The following is a 22969-nucleotide window of genomic DNA, read 5'->3' as shown; positions in this document are numbered from 1 at the left end:
GTCCCTTTGTGCTGCTTTGGAACAGTTGAAATAAGAGGCTTGCAGTTAGGAATCCCAAAGGAATTGTGCATAACAGCTTCACAGCACAGCGTAAACTAGGTCATACACAAACAGGTGGTCAATTACAGATGTGTGCCACTGCGCGTGCGTGTTTGGAGACAGCCTGCGATTTCCGTTTTCATTATAAATGATTAGAAAAACTACTTTAAAGCCCTCGTGGACGATTTCAATCAGAATAAGAACGAGTGGCGCAGCGCTCGGTTGAACACTGGAGGGTTTCACCTGCACCTTCATGCAACTGCTGTTTTTATTTGGTGCTATACAAATAAACATGAGGAAATAAACTATTGTTTGGCATTAAGACAGAAAAACACTTCCTATACCAGGTCTTACATCCTTTCCCTTCTCCCCCATCAGATCACCACTATGAACCCTTTGATTTTACTTCTTCTATGTAGGAACCACTTGTGATTTTAGGGCAGCAACAGCATCGGGCTGTTGCGTGTCTCTGATAGTCTGGGAGTCCAAAAACTCGGGCCAGTCGAGGCGAGAAAGCTGAGGCAGCAAATAACCTTGAGAAGAGAGATGTATGAAGACCCAACAAGAAGCTAGAATATCATTTATAACAGCAACTCTGAGCAGTACCAGAGCCAAGTCAGACTTTGTGTTACACGCGTTCAGTTTGCCTGTAACAGACACTGCTAATCCACAGATTCAGTAAATCAAATCAACTGTGCAAACTATAAACTATAAATGTCCGGTTCCGTTTCTGCCCCCTTTGGTCTCAAACCCATCATCATTCAGCCGTGCAGAGTTGCAAACGTCTGCAGACCTCTGCTTGAACCTTACCGAGCCCTTGTGGAATAAACCTCTCGGAGAGCATGAATGAAAATCCTGACTCAGCCGGCCCGACTGCATTGATTAGAAAAACTACACCGTCCATTCTAGTTCTCAGCTTTCCAGAAGCACTTCATCGGGCATTTCAACACAAGTGCACCAACGTGTGCTACAAAACCAAAGAGCAATAACAGCCTGAGAGGGGGACATTTCATTTTACGTATAGAGCACGGAGCACAGTTAAAGCAGACACACGTTTAAGGATTCACGCGTTACAGATTGTATGAAAACGTAAAAATATAATTAGAGCAAACAAATCTGCTGCGCAAAGAGCATCTCATAGAAACCAAAAACCAAAGTTATTTATATTTTGGAGCTTCCTGACCGCTTCAGTTCTTATTAACTTCTTTCACACTCGATATTTCATCACTGAATTATATTAAATAACCTGACACGACACAGACTTTCAGCAACACTAAAGCTTTCTGATGAAAAAGGAAGCACTTGCGATTTTAGTCGAGCTAACAGAGATTCAGCGTTTCGCATTTAAACCTCACAAAATGCCTTTGAGATCACGAGCTCCATTTGAAGATTCACACATCAGTTGTGCACTTTCACCTGTAGTTACAAGAAAGAAAAAGAGGAAAATAACCTGCTCCTGAGACATGAATGAGAAACCGCAGAATTAAAAGTTCCTACCGAGCCCCGGGGCAACGCGATTACAGAAAACCTACTAAATTAATAACAATAAAAACATATTTTAATAGGTTTTTGCCAAAAGGATAAAACAAGGTCATTCAGTCAGTAAAGCCGAGTGTTAAAGGTCGAGTGTTAGGCAATCAACAATAATTATGACTATCAAAAATGGGAAAGTCATGCCCAATACTTCTCATATAAAAACATTCAGATGTAATTTGCGTGTAATTATTAAGGCGAACTAGCAGAGTCTGTTCACTTTTTTTAAATGGTTTACCTCCCCAGGAATATTTTACACTTTAACATTCGATCCAGCTGCTGCTAACCTGCTCTGCCCGTCCATTCAGGGGGTCACTGAGGAGCGCGAGAAGGATGACCGCCCGCCAACTGGAGTTTGGGTCCAAACAGATGAAGGACTCCCCAGAGCATCACACAGTGGGCGCACGTTTATTTGCACATGAGCGTTTTTATATATGACATTATTAAAAAATTGCAGAGTCAGTCCCAGCTGTGTGCACGGGCAATGTGATCGAAACAAGACTGTGACGTAGAAAAAGCGAATAAAACGTTATCCTCCAGAACTGCACCAGTTTAATGAGGAGCACTGTTAACATACATGTAATTTACCTCGTTAGTACTGAAGCATTCAAGTCTCTTCATAGTATCAATCACAGCATTACTGTTATTATTGCAAGTCCACCAGTTACTGCATGAGGGCGGAGCAGTAACTGAGCAACTTCTAATGAATTTAAGAATAAATCCTAAATTTGTGAATCCGATTTTCCAAACAATGCAGAAACATTCCGATAATCTTTGATACCAAATCCCTGACTTTTCTTCTTCTTCGCCTCCTCTTCATCCTGTCTTTAAGTGTCAGTATGGAGCGTGAGTCCATTATGCAAATTACAGTCATCAGTGCCAGAGAGCAGCCATTTACTTCTGCACACAAACACACACAGAGCCATTGATAAAAGCCAACACCTGTCACAGATTCCTGCTGAATCAAAGATAACACAGAGGAGACTTCTCAGCTCGTTCTCCCGCTGCAGTCCTCGTCTCTCCAAGAATCTCGAGTGACATCTCATCGTCCTATTAGATTTATTATAATGTCATCGTCTTCACAACCTCCCCTCTCCCATTGGCTCTTCCATCTTTCACTTCTCGCTTCTCTTCTGCTTCTTTTCCCGAGTTATTGGCGCCACCGTCTCCCCTTTAGAAGCCGCTAACGTGCATTTTCTGCTAAGAGAAGAGCTAACTGTGTGAGCGAGTAACATCTACTCTCTGTGTTGCATCACTGTGAGTTATTTGAGGACAGATTAATCTCAACAGCTGCGCTGGAATAAAGAAAGGTTGCAAAACAGTGGTCGTTCCACCACAAATGCACAAAAGCAGCACATCCTGTCCACTTGATTTGTCTGCAAAACAACATTTAGCTTCAACTACGGCACTCTTCAAGGCCTGGAGACAAATAATCGCTTTGTTGTTTGCACAACAGCCGTGAACACATCTGCATCTGTAAAGTGCACACTGAATACTTTCTTAAAATATTGAGGAGAAATAAAACATGTCATAGTCTGAGTACGGTAAAAGAAATAAATTACAGTAGACATTCACACCTGGGGTTCTCTTCTTCTTGTCATGCACACACACGTCGCATTTTGTTATTTTTGCAATGGTATCAGTGGCGACTATCTCAGGTTTGAGGTTTCCTGCTTTTAGCTAACAGTGCAAATAATCATTCATCTATTCATAATGTTCATCACATACACAACAGCATTTCTGTGTGTGAGAAAATTACTGAAACAATGCCAACAAATATCCTACACGTGGTTAAAAACTGATTTCATTAGCACACATTTTACTAAATAAACAGGTGAAAAGCAAACAAACAATCTTAACAACAGACGAGCAACAGCTGAAGGACGGGTCCAAAAAACAGCGCGGAAGAAAAGACAACAAAACAATGCATTAAAAAAATGCATAAAGATAAAAATATTAAAACAGGAAAATATGGAAGGAAACTAGAATAAAAGGAGATATAAGGGCCGTAAAAGGGCACCTCAGGCTGTACGGCTGCAGACTGGATCACGCCGGGTCATCGTTTGTGCTCTGAGGCTCGGGGCCAGACGCAGGCGTCGCTTTAAAACAGATCCACAAAATCAATTGTAAACACATACAGGAAGTCAATGGAGATAAGCCAGGAGTGGGTGATGTAAAGACCACATTTGTCTGTCACCGGCACTAATGAATTAGCTGGACAACAATAAAATACCACTTAGGGTTTGTCAGAGTGGTCACTGATGTTTTAAACACACCACGGAAAGTTTGGACTGAGAATGAGAGAGGGGAGGGCCCCCGTGCCCCCGTTTATACAACAGCAGGCCCCCTGTGCAGTAATATTCTCTCACACACGAGAGAGAGAGAGAGATGCAGGTCTGATTAAAGCTGCACATTTCTCCTTTCCTGCTGACGCCGGCGCCTTTACGTGCAACCGGGGTCGGTTTCTGAACACTCTGCAAATTTCCACCCGCATCCACCCCAACCCTGCACATTCCTGCCCCACCAGCAGGGAGGCCAGGTGTTCTATAGCAAGCGCACGCCCTCCTGCTGCAAGGCAGATAGATTAGCTCAGTGACAATGCAGCACTTCGCACGATCCTTCGAAAGATCCCAGTGATTTAAGTGGCAAACACAGCTCAACACATCTCCACATCGTGCATTTAACAGCTAAAAAGGGTCAAATTGTTTCAAATTTGTAACGTCATCTGAAGTTACTTTTAAAAGACTATTTTCAGACACAGGGGAGGATTTGTCTGAACTATACTATTAAAATAATTGTTAAACCTGGACTTAAACCATTTCTGTGCAAATGATTAATTAAAAAAAAATAAACCAATAAAAAATAAGCAGGTTTTATTTTAATATAGTATATGCTGGTGCCCACCAAACAGGTTTGAGCCATGAAAAGGAGATTAATCACCTTATATTTTAATAAATATTTTAATAATTTTTTAAAATTGAGCCTTAATTTTTACATAAGCTTGAATTAAGTGTTTGTGTAAGACAGACAAAAATAACAGAGTGTAAAATAAGGTAAAACAGACCCGCAGTCCTCACCCAAAAGCATTGAAATATGAATAAATGAGTAAATAAGCAAACTACAAGCATCTAATGTTGATATCAGTAAAACCACCGCTGACATTCACCGTGTCTCTGTGCCAAGCTGAACCCCGTTTCCTGAATCTGGTCCTGTAAGCGAGTGTGTGTTTAACAGTCTGTGGAGTCAATAAGCTGTAAGTTAATCAGCCTCTCTTCATTAAGGTGCAGAAACCCCGCTAGAAGCCAAGCACACTACAGTAGACAGGAGCAGGCTCTTTATGTATAAGCAGTGTGAGATTATCTGAACAGTGTGTGTCTGTGGCCTCATCACCAAACTCTGCTGACACACGTCTGAACATATTTGTTTGTGCTGCATCTGAAAATATCTTCACGTGACAACTTCAGCTCAAATTCCAACAACATGCATACATTGAAAACATGAACAGATGCAGCATTAAGTGCTCCGATGCTCTGATCGTGTGAAAGCAGCTTTTGTCCAAAAACACAAAATACTGTAGTGTGAAGCTGTTAGTGGGCAGATCTTTGACTCATTAAAGTGGAAACGGCCTCAAAGTAAGTCATGGAAGTAAAAACATATTCCAAGATATTCATTTGGAGGCAGGTAAAAATCTCTTTTTTTGGTAAATATTCAAATCCTAAGCCCATCGGAGCGGGCACGCTCCAATTTGTGTAACTACTTTTAAATCCCGGTACAACTGCAACCACATAAGCTAGCGCAATAATTTCTTTTGCACATAAAACCAGAGCTGCACTTACATATCATGCATTCAACTTGTCCCAGGTCGCAGTTTCCTCCCACATGTGGCTTTGCAAAAATCGCATAAAAAGCGCTGCCAACAACTAAAACATAATCGTCCTGAAACACGCAATTCGATCAGCTGTTAATAGTACTTCCTACGTCAGTGCGAACTATCGCATGTCTGCCATTATCTGCAAAACTGGAAGTGACCTTTCAAAGGTTTACTGGTGTTTGTAAAAGTCACGTTTGACTTTAAGCCGTTCTGTATAGTTTCTGAGAGGCTTAATTTCACTGTTGCAAATAGTTTATTTTGTTTTATTTTGATGAACATGCTGTTTTTTTGCAAATTGTGTACAACAATATTTATTTTTGTTTTTCCTGCATTTTATAAAAATTGGTGTATCTCAAAAACGAAACTAAGTAGTCACTCAAAATGAATTTCCTGTGGTTGGAAACTATTTTGGGCAACTTTTTTGCATTTACAATTTTAAGGGTTACACCTCTGAAATTTCTCTAACTAGAAATAAGTGTTAAAAAAAAAAACAACAATTTTCAATTTTTTGTAGTTTACTGCACTTTTTTGCAAGCTTTGCAGTTACTATGGACTTTATGCAGGCGTATTATTGAAATTTGGGATATAACGGTTGTACTGATGTATAACAACTTAAAATGCTCCCAGCTATGGCACTACAGCATGTAAAATATAAAGATAGATCCATGCTAAAATATAAAGCCTATGATAGACTTGAAAGAGTTAAAAAACAAACAAACATGTTCCTGTAGACGTTAACAAGAAGGCCAGCATAAAATGAAAAAATGGCTGCAGTTCAGTCAAATCTGTTAAAAACAAACTAATTGTTGGTCTGTGGCGACTGCAGCACGTGCAGAGCTAACACAAACAACATGAACGAGAGTCGCCCATATTACCGGTCGCTCCACATATTTCTGACCCTCAGTAACAGCAGATAGCCAAAACACATACATGTGGGTCTGCAAAGCTTTGCAGAGCTGGGATTAATCCTAAAACGGTGTTAAAATGGTCGTGTAGGTGGCGATAGTTTTGTTTTCAATTACCACTTTGTAAATGAAAACACAGATGTGAGGAGTCAGCCTGAGGCACGAGATTTTTCATTGTCAGCTAGGAACTAACATAATGTGTCAGCCTCTCAGACGGGACGGCATGTGACAGTCAGGAAAACGACATGATTCACTTACTCCCCGTCACCCTCGGGACGAGCCTGTACTCTATTCTCAGAAGCTGTAGCTGCTCAGGTCAAAACAGTCAAACACCAAACCAATCACTACTCATCTCATCAAAGTTCAAACCACCTCTTTATTAGAGGTGTCCCCTTACACTACTCCAGCCTTTTTTCCAAGAAGATGCGCATGTTTTATTTTTGCTCCTTGCTGAGAACTTAATTAAACAGCGGCTGACATTCAAAATGACACAAAGGCAGCTCAGAAAACAGGAAAAGGCTTTTTGCACTGAGCACAGCCTTTAGATGCAACACAGCTCTCTCTTCCCTGGACGTTTCTGCAACTATTACGGCAGCTTTACCGAAATGTGACCATAATATCATATTATCAGTGTGCAGGATCATTCCCCCCCCACAGTTAATGAGTTATTAAGGTCCTATTACAAAAGAGACAAAAGGCCCTAAAGATTTATGCAAACCTGGACCTAGAGGATTCTCACCACACCAAATTATGCAAATGCAGCAAACATACAAACATCAGCACATAAACAGCCAAAATGGATATTAATGCAAAACAAGCCAGGTAGCGTAAGTGCCACTCCATATATGTGCATCCACACAACCACTCCTTTTTCTCCTTATTCCCAAGCACACCGCATTAAAAACAAAACACCTGCTGCTTTAATGCAAAACCTTCAGAGCGGCTGACTCTTGCACTAACATGCACTAGCATTTCAAACCCAAACATACAGGCCTAACCCCCCGCAGCATGCATTTCATTTACAAACACAAAGGTGAGAAGCACAAAATCCAGCCACACCATTAGGTCATGCTGTAAAAACAAGCGCTACGATGGGGGCTCTGCTGATACTGAGCCCACCCTGATGATGTGCATGCAAATTAAACATCTGCATATAAATAATGTAAATAACATGAATAATACACTTTATTTCTTGAGGACACCAGTCGAATGCTCCAAACTGCACTCTGCCATCTCGCCTGTCACCCTGTCGCGACGCAGCGATGGCACCAAAGGAAAAATCTTGAAATTGGGATGTGAGTGCAGATGTGCATGCCTTGTGTCACTCAGCTGTGGCCTGGCCTAATGCACAACAACCTCAAACCGGGTTTCACAAACTCGGGTTAAACGGTGCTTCATTTAGCCTGCTCTGCATTCGCTGGAATTTACAAAGAAAGATGAGCGCAGCCGCAGTCCTCAGCACCAACTACTGCTGTGCATCTACTGTCTATGCTTCTCTGCAGACACAGGCTTAAATCAAACAAGGGCACAAAAATTAGGTAAAGTGAAACACTTCCACTCGCCTCTTTGTTGCAGTGATGGCCAACAGTGTGAAACAGAGGGACATGCAAGCAAGATCTTCCATGCAGTCTTTAAAACATCTCAGAGGTTGTTTTGTTTTTTTATCACATACGTGCACTTCTGAGCTAAACACCTTTAGCTTGAGCTTCTGTTCGTGGTTTCTGGTGTGTATGTATACATCCACGTGCACAAATTCAGGATGTCCTCTGCATGCTACGTTACATTTACATGAGAATGGTTTTGTCCTTCGAGTGCTGTGGTTTAGGCTTTCGAACTCAATGTGAAGACAGGTGACAACGGGCCGGGCTGTGGCTAGTCGTACGGTAAGCGCTGAAGACACAAAACCTTAAAGGTAATTTAAATATAAGTGAGCTTGGGGGAGATCATAAAGAACTTCAAACTATTTCGATCCGCCGAAAAACAGCCAAAGGCTCTGCTGCGATACGGCCAATTCGAGCGGAAGATGTGATTCAAAAGCAGTGTTGATGATTAAACAGCTTGTTTGAATGTATTATATAGCTTAAATAACACGAAGCATGTGTGTGGGAGAGGTGTTAGGGGATGTCTCTCCACCACGGCTTGTATGAAGAGGTGAAGATGAAGAGATGGAGGTGGGTGGAACACATTGCGGTTGGTAAACAGGGCCAAAACAGGAAAGCGTGGGCCTACCTGACAGTCACCTCAGAGCCTGTAAAATGTTGCCACGCTTTAAAAAATAAGGTTAGCTGCTGGTGAAAAAATACTGAGACAGCAATTTGTTGCCTTTTTTTGCATCTCCTGAGGTGCTTTAGTTTGAATTTTTGTGTGGATGAGCCGCCTTTCAGGCCACAATCTGCTTTGCAGAAAAAAATGTGACGCATGCTTATGTGCTAAACTCAAACAGCTGATCCAAATCTGCAAGCAGCGAGTTTTTTCCCCTGAATTTTTATTTCTGCTAGCATCGCTCAAACCAGTGAACTGTAAATGTCCTGACGCAGTAGGGACAGCCTTCAGACGGCACTCGCTCGGGTTTGATGTGGAATACTGTGCGACAATAAAGCTGCAGCCGTGTCACCGATCCGAGTGTTGCGATGCACGCCTGACGTACGAAAAAGAGTAAAAGAGCACTCGATTTAACCTGCCCCGCATTTATTTGATTTCACAAAAAGAGATCAGTGCAACCTGATACTTAGATGTCGGATCCTAAAAATGAGCTTCAACTTCAGAGCGAAGCTGTTGCACAAGAGAAATGACAAAAAACGGTTCTGAAAGCAACCAAGCATCTAAAAACACATGACTTCAAAGAGGCATCATATCATTTCCGATGGGTTTTTAAAGGCCACTAATGATTTAAGGTCTTAGCGTCTGAAATGTAATGTCCCAAAAAGGATGCACATCTGTTTTTTTAATATGTAGAAGGACTGGCTTTAATCCATACGAACACATGACTGTGGTTTTGTTTTTCTAGCTTGTTCAGTAAAGCCTCAGCTCTACGATTCTGACTCACATCCAACAACCACACACAGCTCAGTGTCAATCTAGTGCTGTTGATCAATAAAGGGTACATATAACAATTTACCAGCTCCTCTAAAGATCAATACGAACGAAACACGAACAGTCATATCCTAGGATACCTAATATCTAAATAAGGGGCCTGTCCTCAGCTGCAGCCACTAAAAATCAGCCTTTAATCAGCCCGAGCAACAAGCCCGAACAACCAAACTATAAAGAGAAATTACTGCCACCGCTCACCGTGGAAGTGGAAGCTTAGCCAGTTTTAATCAGTCGGTAGGTTTCTGCTCAGGGGAGTTGCAAAAAAAGCTCAGATTTATGGTCCTGTAATTAACATGTCTGAGATTAAAGTGACGAAATGTCATGTATTGTCCTCTGGCTAGAGGCTCCAGTGCTGGCAGAGAGGCCGAAAGAGAAAGAGCGGGCAGAGCGGCCATGAGTCAGCCGGAGCCAGCCCCCTGCCTCATGCTGAAATCAGAGAAACCACAAGAATGTAACAGCTTCTGTTATTATCCCTCCCTGCTGCCTCGCAGCCTGATGGCCTGCCCCAGAAAATAGCAGCGAGGCTGGCTTCTCTCTCACTCACACTCTTGTTCTCATGTTCTCTCGATCCTCTCATTCTCAAATCTGACACACACATTTTTCTCTCAGGCTATGGCTGTCCATTTTGTTTAGCTTTCTCTCCACACACACACACACACACACACACAAAATTTAACCGATATACGTCCAAATTTCAACACCATCTGGGTTTAATGGTATTCTGAGGAGGGTTTAAACAGCAGCAAAGTGTTTGACCACAGTTACATTGGTCTCTTTTAGCAGGATGAGTCACAACACTGCTAACAAGTGACGAGCGCAGTGTAGTCGATAAATTGCATACATGCGGCACACGTGCTTTTGTCTAAAGCGGCTCACAGTAACATCATTCGACCGTCGCAGACACGAGACTTCCTTTTGTTGAAATGAAGCCGCACAGAGCCGCGTACACTCAGCAGCCTTTATGTAAAGCGTGAGGCTGACTCAGCAGCCCTTCAAACTCTCCGGTGACGAGTGTTGACCTGTTGCCTTGTTTGGCAGTTGCACAGAATTGCACCAATGCAAACAATTAGGATTAAATGGAAATCGCTCGCTATAGCCTCAATCTGTTTTCATAGATTTACTACCAAGCTTAATTTGCAGAAACAGATCTCTGCATATGAATGTGCAGAATCGGGAGACAAGGGATTTTTCCTCAAGAGTCCATGTAAATAACTAAATAGATAAAATAAAATATGGGAAGCTGTACTTTCCAAACTGGTTATAATCTGACAATTTTAGCTTTTTATTAGCTCTTTGCAAAGTATCTATAAGGAGGCGTTTCATCAAATTTAAATTATGATCCTGAAAACAAGAAAACTGGGATAAAACCTTTACTTTTAAAAGTAAAGGTTTTATCCCAGTTTTATCCCAGTTTTGCCTCCCAAGTGCCTCATTTTTCTAACCAATAACATCCCTTTACTTTACTGCGGTGTGCTTTCAGCCCTCCCTAAAAGTCCCAGCTCACTAACAGTTTAGCTCTGCTCAAGCCAAAATGACAGAAACACAGCATTAGGTCAATGAAACTGGACTGTGGATGGCCAGAGGCTGCCTCGTAGGCTTAAATTGCTGAAATTATATATAAATTGTTCCTCAATCAGGTGTTAGCGGTACTATAACAATGTGAAAGTGAGTGGGAACAGCAGCAACTGAGCCGTGAAGTGGTAGGCCACATAAAATCTCAGACCGGGGTCAGCGGATGCTGAGCCGCACAAAGGTTACCGGCTTTCTGCAGAGTCAGGAACAGCGCATGCATAGATGTGTTGGTGGAAGGGGTTTCCATGGCGACCAGCTGCACACAAGCCTTACATCACCGAGCGCAATGCAAGGTGTCATATACAGCGGTGTAAAGACGCAGCCACTGGATTCTAGAGCAGTAAAGACGTGTTCTCTGGAGCGACCAATCACGCTTCTCCCTCTGGCAATCTGATGGACGAGTCTGGGATTGGTGGATGCCAGGACAACGGTACTTGCCTGGCTGCGCTGCTAAGTGTAAAGTCTGGTAGAGGAGGGATTTATGGTGCTTTTCAGGAGTGGGGCTCGGCCCATTAGGTGCAGTGAAAGGAACAAAGTGCACAAAGCACGGTCCTGAAAGACAAGGATGAGCGAGTCTGGTGAGGAAGAACTTGACTGGCCTGCACAAAGTCCTGACCTCAACCTGACAGAAGACCTTTGGGATGAACTGAAACGCCGATCCAGGCTGTCCAACATCAAGGTGTGACCTCACAAATGCTCTTCTGGGAGAAAGTCCTGTAAACACTCCTAAACCTTGTGGCAAACCTTCCTAGAAGAGTTGAAGCTGTTACAGCCAATCATATTAAACCCTGTGGATTAAGAATGAGATGACACTCGAGTTCATGTGTGTGTGAAGGCATACGAGTAAATAGTTTTGATGTGTGTACTTAGTGTATGCCAGCTATAATCGGGGTTTATTGTTTTTTGTTTGTTTGTGACAAAGTCGGCTCTTTGAAGGGACCGTTTCTATCCTCGGGCTTTGAGTCCAGCTGAGAAAGGCTGCGGAGGCCCAGGAATAAACAAAGGAGCGCAGCAACTTAAGCATGTTGACATCCCCATCGCTGTCGTCCCTGCATCGACTCATATACACAGTGAAAACATTTTCACAGCACAAATTTAGAAATTTACATTTGGCACAAGCCATCTGCTGGCTAAAACTGACCAAATTACAGAGAGAATTTACAAACAGCTTTGTCTTGGACAAGCTGGTCCTGTGGAATATGATTCAAGACCAACGAGGATTTTTTTGGACAGAAAACAGGCCTGACGGTGAGGAAATAAGTAGCACGAAGTAAAAATAGTAATGTCCCAGGTTTTCAAACTCCTCTTTTAGTGAGTGTTTAGGTTGGATACGGAATCACTCCGGGCTTCCTCGACAGACCTCCAACAACAACAAGCAGCGGATAAAACCAGGTTTTACCATGTAAACCGTTGACGTTCCAGAAATAAGCCCGTCAAGTGCAGCACAAAAATAACGCTGCATGTCTGAAAAAAGATGGCATAAGACTGAAAAGTTGGAGATGTTAACTATGTCACCAAAATAACAGCACTCTTACTGTCACTAAGGTAGGCTAAATATCTCCTATGACCCGTTCTCATTACTTTTAAAATAGCTCAAAACATTATATTCAGGATAAACATTACAACGGGCTAAATTTGGGATTTTGCAACTCAGTCACGTCAAAATTCCCTTTGTCTACAGAGGAAGTACAAAAGCCCAGAAGCCCTTCAATGCAGTTCTCACATCGAGGGCACAGCAGAAGAAGAGCAATCCATTTTTGGCTCTGACCCACTGTTCTTAAGCAACTGTGTCCTCTGACCCCCCGAGGTATTCAAGGCTCTTTAAGCAGCTGTTTCAAAGGCAGACCTGAGGATCTGAAGGTGACACGCACACACCGAGCTCAGGTTGCACAGGTGGCAGGTTAAAATGGGCACGTGGCAATCGATCTACAACTCAAATGTTCATTGGCTTGTATGTGTAAGCGCACACGTGTCTACCTGCTGCTGGGTTAAATGGATGTGGGATGGAGGAGAGTGAAGGAAAACACAAGTCTGAACAAGCACTGGAACATAACCAGGGAGTCAGCTGTGCTCACATACCTGAGGATAGTAAACACGGGGGTGGGGCAGCACTGAAGAGGAATCCTGATAATAATGTTAGGATGTAGCAGTGTTACTCATAAACTGGTATACAACTTCATTTTGCCAGGGCAAATGTGAATTACATTTCTTCTGCTCGCTCCAGAGCGCTCTCCAAATTCAACACACAACTTCCCCAAAACGTCAGATATGATTATCTCACCGGTGCAGCAGTCGTTTTACAAAGATGTTCCCAAAACGCAGCATATTGAGGGCATCGCGGCGTTATTACCCACAAGTACGATTAACATCGCATTTTCTAACTGGTTTGACAAAGTTCGCCAACACTCCCGATAATTTGAACGACAGCAGTCTGAACAAGAAGACTGCAGAGAGGTAGACAGATAAATAAATAACGAGCACAATCATCTACAACTGGTTCTAGACACCCAATAGCTGCATTAGATAAGTACCTCCCCGGTAATACTTGGACTGTTCTAGAAGGAGTTCAGTTCATTTTTTGAGTTTATTTATGGAAAGGATCACAGGAAGTTCCTGGTATTTCAGAGCTATAAGTTTACCGGTATTGGTAAACTCATGAATGTAACCAATAAGAACAAACATCAATTCACACATTAGACACGCCCACTCATGCCAGGAAGTCACCCTCTTTCCTTTCTGTCTCCACACCTATCAAACGGTCATTTCTCTGTTTATGCCTGTTTATCCATCTCAAGTGATCAGTGGCTGTATGAAGATTTCCATGTATCCAAGTCATTCTGTCTCACAGCTATAATCTCACCCTCTAATTGGGCTCCCTGTGAAACAGTTTCCAGGCCGTTGGATTGGTTTATCTGTCTTGTTGCCCAAAGTCGTCGTGTCTCAGGCTGGTTTAAATTGGCCTCAGCCTTTCAGGGAGTCAGTCTGGCCTTTCGGAGAGGTTCAAACGTTGCAAAGGAAAGAGGTGAGCTGGGTTTATAACACAAGACTAAATGAGAGCAGCTGTACTGTCGAAGCAAGGCAGCCCCATCATTGCTTTATTTCCATCATCTTTGTTTTCATAATTGCTAGAAATCATAATTTTAATTGAATAGGATTTTTGATAAATTGCACGGCCCTATTAGAACACAAATGACTCATAATAGGGCCAATAAAGGATGCTGAATTACAATAGACGCCTCGAGTCACAATGTTTCCAAAGTCTACAGCAGTGTGGGTGTCAGAACACAGTGAATCACATTGAAGACGGTAAGAAGACAGAAAAGTTTGTGTTTCCAGCGCATTATTTTTTTCCATATTTTCACTCTGTGGTCCTCCATAACAACGGGTATGATTCCAAAACTCAGTCCTACCTGTACGCAAACACGTTACTGTCCGAAATCCTCAAGTACCTTTTTCTTTTTTTAAAAACGGGATCCTCTCCTAAAGCCATTAAAACACACAAAATTTGGAACAAGTCTGAAGAACCGTTACAAATCATCCTCATACGTTTGGTTTAGATGCGTTTTCACTTCTGGGAAAAGCTCAGTTTGGTATAAGTGAGCATGCTGCCTGGGTAGAGCACGCAGGATGCAGCGAGAAGACCACATACTTGCAGAGTATTACCTGCACTATTCTTATATTAGACAAGACCAGTCATCACACAGACTTTTAATTAGGGCGCTGGCAGATTAAAGGCTGTATCGGGCATTTGCGTTCTCCTCCGTCAACTAATGCCAAGAACAGTTTAGGGATGCAGTGAAGGGAGGCTTTTCATGAGATCTTTATCCCTTGAAGTCTCATCCTAGGGCCTCCGCTGGGAAAAAAAGGACTGTGGATGATCCAGGCCGGCTTGATGTGATGATACAGCACGACAGCCACTTAAAGCTTCCAGATCATCCAACAAAGACAAAGCTTAGACTTTGCTTCGACTTACATGCTGTGAATAACGGAACATTTTGACCACCTTTGTAAAAGTAAACGTTTGATTTGTGATGGTTATTTTTTGCATGCCAACCTCAGTTCAAAGACAGTTACTACTTACTCAAATATCAGCGATTGCTCTGATTGAACCCTAAAAATGAACCCGTCTGCATTTCTGCAAACAATAATTTTATCACCTAATAGATACTTTCGAAATGTGTCCATCGGTGATGTCCTGTTTTATTTGTCCATTAGCCTGCAGGATAAGTAAGTGTTACATTTAGAATATATCTGGATGTCTTTTAAATAACTCAAATGGATTAATTAAAGATTAAAATCATCATAATTTTCAATTCATTCTCCTCAACTAAGCAATGGAGTAATCGATGCAGCTCTATGAGGCATTAATTGCGTTTGCCTAAGCAGTAGGGGGTCTGCATCCACCTCCCCTTCGCCTGGACAGCATGCTGCTCCAGCTAATCAAACCATTATGACCCCCCCGCTAAGTGAGAGCACCATTATCATAATATGCAGTTTCACCTGATTAGTTATGCGTGACTCAAGCACACCGAAGCTGGACAAAGAATAAGATTTCTCAGAAGTAAATCAAACATGGCCAACAAAATATATCACGAAGAACCGCTACAACACCTGCATCCAGTCATAACATACAGCATTCATTTGCAAATAATATTCAGTGCAAGAACAGCTACACCCAATCCACAAGGCAGCTTTTATTTTTGTCCCGCTGTTCACAAGCAGACAATTATTATTTTTAGTCTGGGATTTCGATTTTGAAAAACTCGTGCATGTCAACCTCCCGCTTTACTTTCCATTGATATTCAGACAAGATGTCTAAAAGCCTGTCACACTCATCCACCATTTGATAACTCGTTCGTCGCAGCATATCAAAAACAAAAATCTGTGTCATTGTAAATGTGCCGCTATCCGCTTTCCATTTTGGAAGTCTGGATCTGCCGAGGCACCTTCATCCTGGCGTCCTGTAGCTGTGGTATCTCGCGCCAAATAAACACAGCTGTGTTTGGAGCTCGGGAGACGGTTTTCGCTAAAAAGTCGTGCCATATCCGCCCAAGCAACAGACCACTAACTAGCTGCCTTTCTGAGAGATATCTGGCTGGATATTTGTGTGAATGAATGGCTGCTGGTTCACTTGTGCACAGCCAGTCTGACAGACTAAAGGAAGTTCAGTCCAGCGCGATAATGCTGACGGCGTACGGGTAACTGCAGAAAGCTGGCATGATACTCCAAAGTGAAACGGCCAAACTCTGTGGATCAATGGTTAAACTTCCATTTCATGTGTGCAAACAGGACTGCGAGCCGTCCAAAGGGTCATAACGAAAGGTCGCTGGTCCTCTTGGCTAAACATGAACAGGGCTGTGAGCAAAAGGTCACAGGAAGCTGGTGTCAATCAAATAAAGAGGGCAAAAATGACAATAACTACATATATGGCCTCAAAATGTTTCGAGTTTTACACAAAGTTTCTGACGGGCTTTTTCACAGCGTTTCTGGCAACATTTCCAAGCCTACTTATCTGAGGCTTGCAAATGCTAGCATCTTTAAAGCATGATAACGTATCTTGCCTGCAGCACCCAGCCAGCAATCTTCTTACCAATACTCTCAGTTAGCAGCAACACTAAGCTGTCAGCGTGGAGAAGCACCACGCTGAGAGAAAGGGTGTGCTTTCCAACGTTGAGACTAACAAGAGCAGGCAGCCGGACGAGGAGAGGAGGAGGGAAGGAAGCAGAAGAAAATAAGGAAAGGACAAAAGGAGAAGGCGAGGATGGAAGAAATGCTGGAAAGATAAAGTCAGACGGACGTTCCCCTGAACAGACATGACTTTATGACAGCACAGAAACTCAGCATCAAGTCCTCAAGAATTGGTGAGTTTTCTGGGCTCTTTAAAATCACATTTCCCCAACACTCTGCTGCTCCCAGCCCAACCCTGACTGTACACATAACAAGAACAGCTGACCTTTGGCCAAACTGCTAGGTGGGCTGGTTTATGACCTATGTTTAACCGAGGGGCTGACATCTTTATGCACCTTCCCTGTAGTTACAGAAATGGTGTGATGATAAATTGCCAATGAGAGGACTAATCAAGCTGAAATAGATGCAAATCTGCTGCACTTCCGACCTCCGCGCGTCACTTCTTTCTGACTTATGTGCAACACTTGTGCTGGTGGTTACTCTGGCAATCACCAGCACAAGCATTTTGTGATCCTCATCCATATCACTGGCTTGTTTTGATTGTCACACGGCATGAGAGGTTGACGTAGTTGTCATTTTGTTGACAATAAAGCTCCCGAGTGAAATTAAACAGCCTTATGCTCACATGGATACGCTTATGCACTCACTGCAGTAAAAAGACCATCAGATATTTAAAGTCTTATTGAACAATAGAAAATTATGAGCAAAACAAATGCGTTGCAAACTCTAATGATAATCATAACATATGTTTAATATCTGTTTTTTTCATCTTGGCTCATGTAAATCATGAAGTTTAGCCGTGTAAATATTGTCATCGGCCAGAAGGATGGCACGCTCTCTGTTCGCTCAGCCAGAGTCGTGCACGCATTCTGCTGCGTCTTCTCTTTTTCTTTCTTTTTTTGCAGAACAAACCATAGAGCGTGCACACACATGCACGCACACACACACACGCACAGCTGTGGCCAAGCGCTTGTTCTGTTTCTGCTCTATTGTTCGACATCTTGTAAATTTCCACCAGGAGGATGATGGGAAATAATCCGAGAGGAATTTTTGTTGTACTCTTGCAAATATTGACCCTGCAGCATCTCCAGTCTTACAATCTATGATTAAACCTCTGAGTTTTGACACACCGTCTTCAGGCTTAAGTTTTCTCCAAGTCTTTTCAAAGTCTTCCAGTCTGTGGCGCCCATAAATGCATAAATTATAGTTTGCCTCCTCATCACATTCACTGAATCATTCACAAATCTGAGCAGGTTACCTGGGGATCTGATCATTCCTGACACCAAAGGTGCTCCCGCGGGAGCCCCCTGCCCTCTGCTAGCAGGTGCAGTTTATCCCAATTACCCTTGCCACACCTGTACCCCTTATGTCTTTCTCCTCCTCGCACACACACACCCTCCTAATGTACACCGCAGGGATGGCAGGTTCAGGTGTGGCGCTCAAGTAAAGCAGGGCTGTTGCCGCAGGCGATCTAAGCTCCACCAACTGTGTCTATCCGCTGCTGAAACCTCTTCAGATTCGGGCAGAGCAGACGGGGTCAAAGCAGGATTCTCCTCAGAACACCGCTCATGAATTTATAATGTGTATAAAAATAAAAACGATGAGTGCATTTTTATTTTATGGAAGCAAACTTTGCTCTGCTGTACTTAGTCGTATTTAGATGCTAACACAGCCACGGCACAGCACCCACTCCCACCGTGTGCACCAGCGTCCGGGGTGGGATTCTGCTTCGTGATTATGGATTGTCCGGTAAACGGATGGACACTCGCATCTTCAGCTCAAACCCCATCGTGGTTTGGCTTGTTTTCAAAGCAGTATCACATATTTACGTTTCATATTTAAAACTAAATCTTGCTACCTGCAATTCATAACAAAACCAGCATCAGTTGTAGTACTAATGACTGCACAAGCCAGCAAGTCTCTAATGCCAAATAATCCTTGCTTCCACGGCTTAACACGATATGGTCGCAATCAACAGCCTGGAATACTGTCCCAAATAAAAATGTGATGCATGACAGGCCTAATTCCCAGGATAAGTAGTTCAGCTCCAGAAACTAGCAGCCTGAGCAGGGATTCCCACATGGATTCAGGTCAAGACCAACACCAAACAGCAGCTCGCATACATTTCTGGACAGCAATGTGTTACCTTTTTTTGGAGGGGACAAAAACACACAGAAACGCTCCTGTCGAAACAGCTCTGTGTCTAATAAGTGTAAGTCATGTGTTGTATGCCAGCCTGCCCTTAAATCTAAACATGAAATAGTCCCAAAAAATAAATACATAAAAAAGAGCTCATGGACATGACTTCTCCTTTTTTCCCCCCAAAGCCAGTCAGCATGACTTTGACATGTATTTCAATAGGAAGCATGTTTTGTAACTACAGCTGTTGTCTAGTATCAGCCGGCTTATTTAGAGGGTCCTGTTTCCCTGGCAACTAAGAAAGAAACCTAAAACCTAACCCATTAGCTAATCCTAATCCAGTAATTTTAGTACTTCTAAAGCCTAAACCTCAGGAGTAGTTTTTCTTGTCTAAGCATAACTCCGTTCCTTTAATTCCAAAACCCAACAATGGACTTCCTAAGGATGATTAATAAAGTACTTCAAATAACAATTGAAAATCTGTCCATATTTGTGCAGATTAAACAAATATGTAAGACTGCGTTCTTCCATTTGTGCAACATCTCTAAAATTAGAAATATCCTGTCTCAGAGTGACGCTGAAAAACTAGTTCATGCATTTATTACTTCCAGGCTGGACGACTGTAATTCATTATTATCAGGATGTCCTAAAAACTCGCTGAAAAGCCTTCAGCTGATCCAAAATGCTGCAGCAAGAGTCCTGACAGGGACTAGAAAGAGAGCAGATTTCTCCTGTTTTGGCTTCCAGTTTGGATTCAGGAGACAGACACTATCTCTACTTTCAAGATCAGGCTTCAAACTTTCCTTTTTGCTAAAGCATATAGTTAGGGCTGGACCAGGTGACCCTGAATCCTCCCTTAGTTATGCTGCAATAGGTGTAAGCTGCTGGGGGACTCCCATGATGCACTGGGTGTTTCTTCTTCACTCACTATGTGCTTATACACCTCTCAGGTTATTATTAATCTCTGGCTCTCTTCCACAGCATGTCTTTTGTCCCATCTCTCTCCCACCCCCACCAAGCAGTCGTGGCAGATGGCCGCCCGTCCCTGAGCCTGGCTCTGCTGGAGGTTTCTTCTTGTTAAAAGGGATTTTTTCCTTCCCACAGTCACCAAGTGTTAACTCATAGGGAGTTGTCTGATTGTGGGGTTTTTCTCTGTATGTATTATTGTAGGGTCTTTAACTTACAATATAAAGCACCTTGAGGTGACTGTTGTTGTGATTTGGCGCTGTGCAAATATAACTTAATTGAATTATGGGATTGTAGTTGTGCTGTCTGGTGTGAGCAGAGGAGGCTCTCTCACCAAACCCCCCAAATATGCACTTTGTTACCCTTTAAAAGAGTGAAAACATTCACATTGCGTACATGGACACAAATCAGTACATATACGACCATCATACAAAATTCCATGTGCAGGAACACAAAACAGACTGAATGCAATGACAGTTTCACGAACTGCTATATGACTCTGCTGTTTATGCACAGTATGCCGTGCAGGTTGGATGCCTGGGTTTGTTTTGGAGAACACTGAGCCCAGCTCCTGGTTCCCATTCAGAGGACATCACTCTAAAGTCATGTCACAGTTTAGTCAGGGAGCGAAGGGAGACGGAGACACGGTCAGATAAACAGCACAGAGCAGGGTACATATGATCTCAGCAGCGGCAGCAGACTGGGGAGCAGCAGGCAGCAGAGGAACCGACTGCGACCCAAAGATGTGGCACGGATGGTGGGGGATTACGTCATCGAAAAAAATGAGGACGCCTCATCCCAGCGAACCCCCTTACATCCATTACATTAAAACCTTACCGATCAGCACATCGTCTCCATCATTTTATTCACATTAAAAAATTAAAAAAAAGAATAAATACGAATGCACGGGCTGCGTCTCAGCAGCTCGTCCACGCAGGCCCCCCTCCCGTGACATTTCAGGAATGTGACATGTACACAAACGCTGCTTCACCAACAATTATTTAGCAACGATTGACCAAAAACACACAACCAGCTCTGTGGTCGCTGAATGCACCAAGCTACACGTTAAAATAAATCCACGGAGCCCGTCAAACAACACACGGGACGCAGGAACCGTGTAATAAGCGCGCACTGGTGCCTATCGCTCGATAAGAGGTGTGTGCCATATTTAAAGCCACAACATTAAATGACGCCGCGCTGGTTCCAGAGAGCTCTAACTGCTCATTAAAGGGCTTATTGTGCGCTGTCCGGTGACTGGCAGATAAACGAGCCGTTTATCTTAACACATGAAACGGATCCGGGGAGGCTGCTAACAAAGTTTCATTGATTAAATAAGCCTTTAAATGCGCACTAATGTTGCGCACATTGGATCAGCTTGTAAGCTGCGAGATATCGAATGAGCTAAGAAACAGCTAGCAAGCCACACAACCGCTGGCTTTTAAGGCTGTGGGAGAAAATGTGTATGTGCTGGGGCTTTTTATGAGATTCCACTGAACAAACACAAGCGCAGTTGCAAAACGTGCCTTTTGAAACAGCGCTCTCCCGCTGTTATTTCGCAATTCTGGCTATTTAGTGTGTGCGGGAGCAACTTGGATAAAAGTGACAGCGCTAAGCTAGCTAGCTAACCCGCGTCAGCTGGCTCCAAGAGGGGGAAAAAGCTGTGACTGAGCGTCTTTCTTACCGTCATAAACTGCTCCAGGGGCGTCCAGTTTTTAAGGAATACAATTTTTGTTATGTGAGGAAATGGTCTGTGTATACAGGGGGGGTGGGGGGGCGACAGAGCCCGAACATCCAAGATCAGTCCAGCCGCTGCCGATAAAATCCAGGCGACATCTTTATCACAGCGCTCATCAGTGGCTCAGAGTTCCGCGCTGATTCACGCACATCCATCCAGCAGAGAGGGGCCTCCTCCGGGCTCGACCATGCGACTGGCTCGGCGACGACGGATAATCCACAGGACAGGACCCCCAGCGGTAACCATTGGCTAGACGCGGGGACCAGCAGTCATTTCAGGCCGACGGAATGAGGAAAATAATCCCACGCATGCACCGAAACAAAGAGTGAACGTTTCAGGCGCGAAGAAAGCCGCACATTAAAGCCGCAAATTAGGAAAATGTTGCGTTTCTGAGTTTCCCAGCACGAGCCTGTGCGCTGTTGTCAGCACTCCCCGCTGTCTCCGCAGCTGCTTTGCCTGTCTGCCCTGCAGCACAGCAGCGGCAGCGCGGCGACGTAATTGCGCAAAGCGAACGCACAGGGGCGGGGCCACGCGTCGCACACAGGTAGAAGTGCCGCAAAATCTGACGCTTTTCACCCCGTTAAAGTCTGAACCGTGACAAAGTTACCAGAAAATTCAGTGTTCTTCGAACCCTCCGACTTTTTTTGATGAATGAAATATAAATTTGCGTAAGCGACTTTTAATTTGAATCGCATTTTCTACATCCGGCATTTTTTTAAACGTGTTGCTTAAAACGTGCTGGTGATCAAGGAGTCTCAAAAACTGACTTATCAGATATGATACACTAAAGGGTTAAGGGAGGGCGTAATAACCAAAACGTTTGTTGAAGGCAATACCATGCCATAGAGCGGGGGTGTCAAACATAAGGCCCGGGGCCAGTATCGGACTCCAGCCCGTTGGACTGCTTTGGGAAACGTGAAGGAGATACAGTTTGAACTTCTAACTGTATTTTGAAAGGTTTTGCAGCTTTTCCTAATGATAAAGACCTCCCCCATTCCTATTCACACTAACCCAGTGTAAATAAAGTGATAGTTAAATTACAGAAAAGGTCTTGTTTTTCGCAAACTAATAAAGATTTGTTTTTTATTTTTTATTTTGGTGATTTCAGATTTTTTTTTAAAAAAGTTTTCTGTCATTTAAGAAAAACTTTCTATATTATGATGACAGGACAGTCTGGACAATGAAATACCAGAGCTTTTTCTGCAATTTTGCACATTTATTTCTTACAAGTTAAGCCCAAAGAGCCATGCTGACAGATTTCTTTCATTTACTACAGCATCATTTCTTTATCATGAACAAAAACTCAGACATACTGCTGAAATTACAATTCTTTTTCCTATATTAAAATAGCTACAGAAAGGGGAGTTCCACTGTTCCAGCCCATTTAGATCAAAGTAGGCTTTATGTGGCTCACAGAGTAAAATGACT

General features: G+C 43.1%; 1 protein-coding gene across 1 annotated transcript in view; it reads right to left on the bottom strand.

Annotated features, from left to right (window-relative positions):
* Positions 1 to 22046, bottom strand: part of ptpn4a (protein tyrosine phosphatase non-receptor type 4a) — a 71008-nt gene extending 48962 nt beyond the window's left edge. Inside the window, exon 1 of the mRNA XM_042221776.1 lies at positions 21488 to 22046. The gene's annotated coding sequence lies outside the window, so the exon portion shown is untranslated. The remainder of the gene's footprint in view (positions 1 to 21487) is intronic.
* Positions 22047 to 22969: the final 923 nt, after the last annotated feature.

This window comes from Haplochromis burtoni, unplaced genomic scaffold (assembly GCF_018398535.1).
Source record: "Haplochromis burtoni strain Fernald_Lab_line unplaced genomic scaffold, NCSU_Asbu1 Contig_74, whole genome shotgun sequence".
NCBI classification, from domain to species: domain Eukaryota; kingdom Metazoa; phylum Chordata; class Actinopteri; order Cichliformes; family Cichlidae; genus Haplochromis; species Haplochromis burtoni.
Note: the sequence above shows the minus strand (reverse complement) of the source record. Positions and strands in the feature narration are given on the sequence as shown.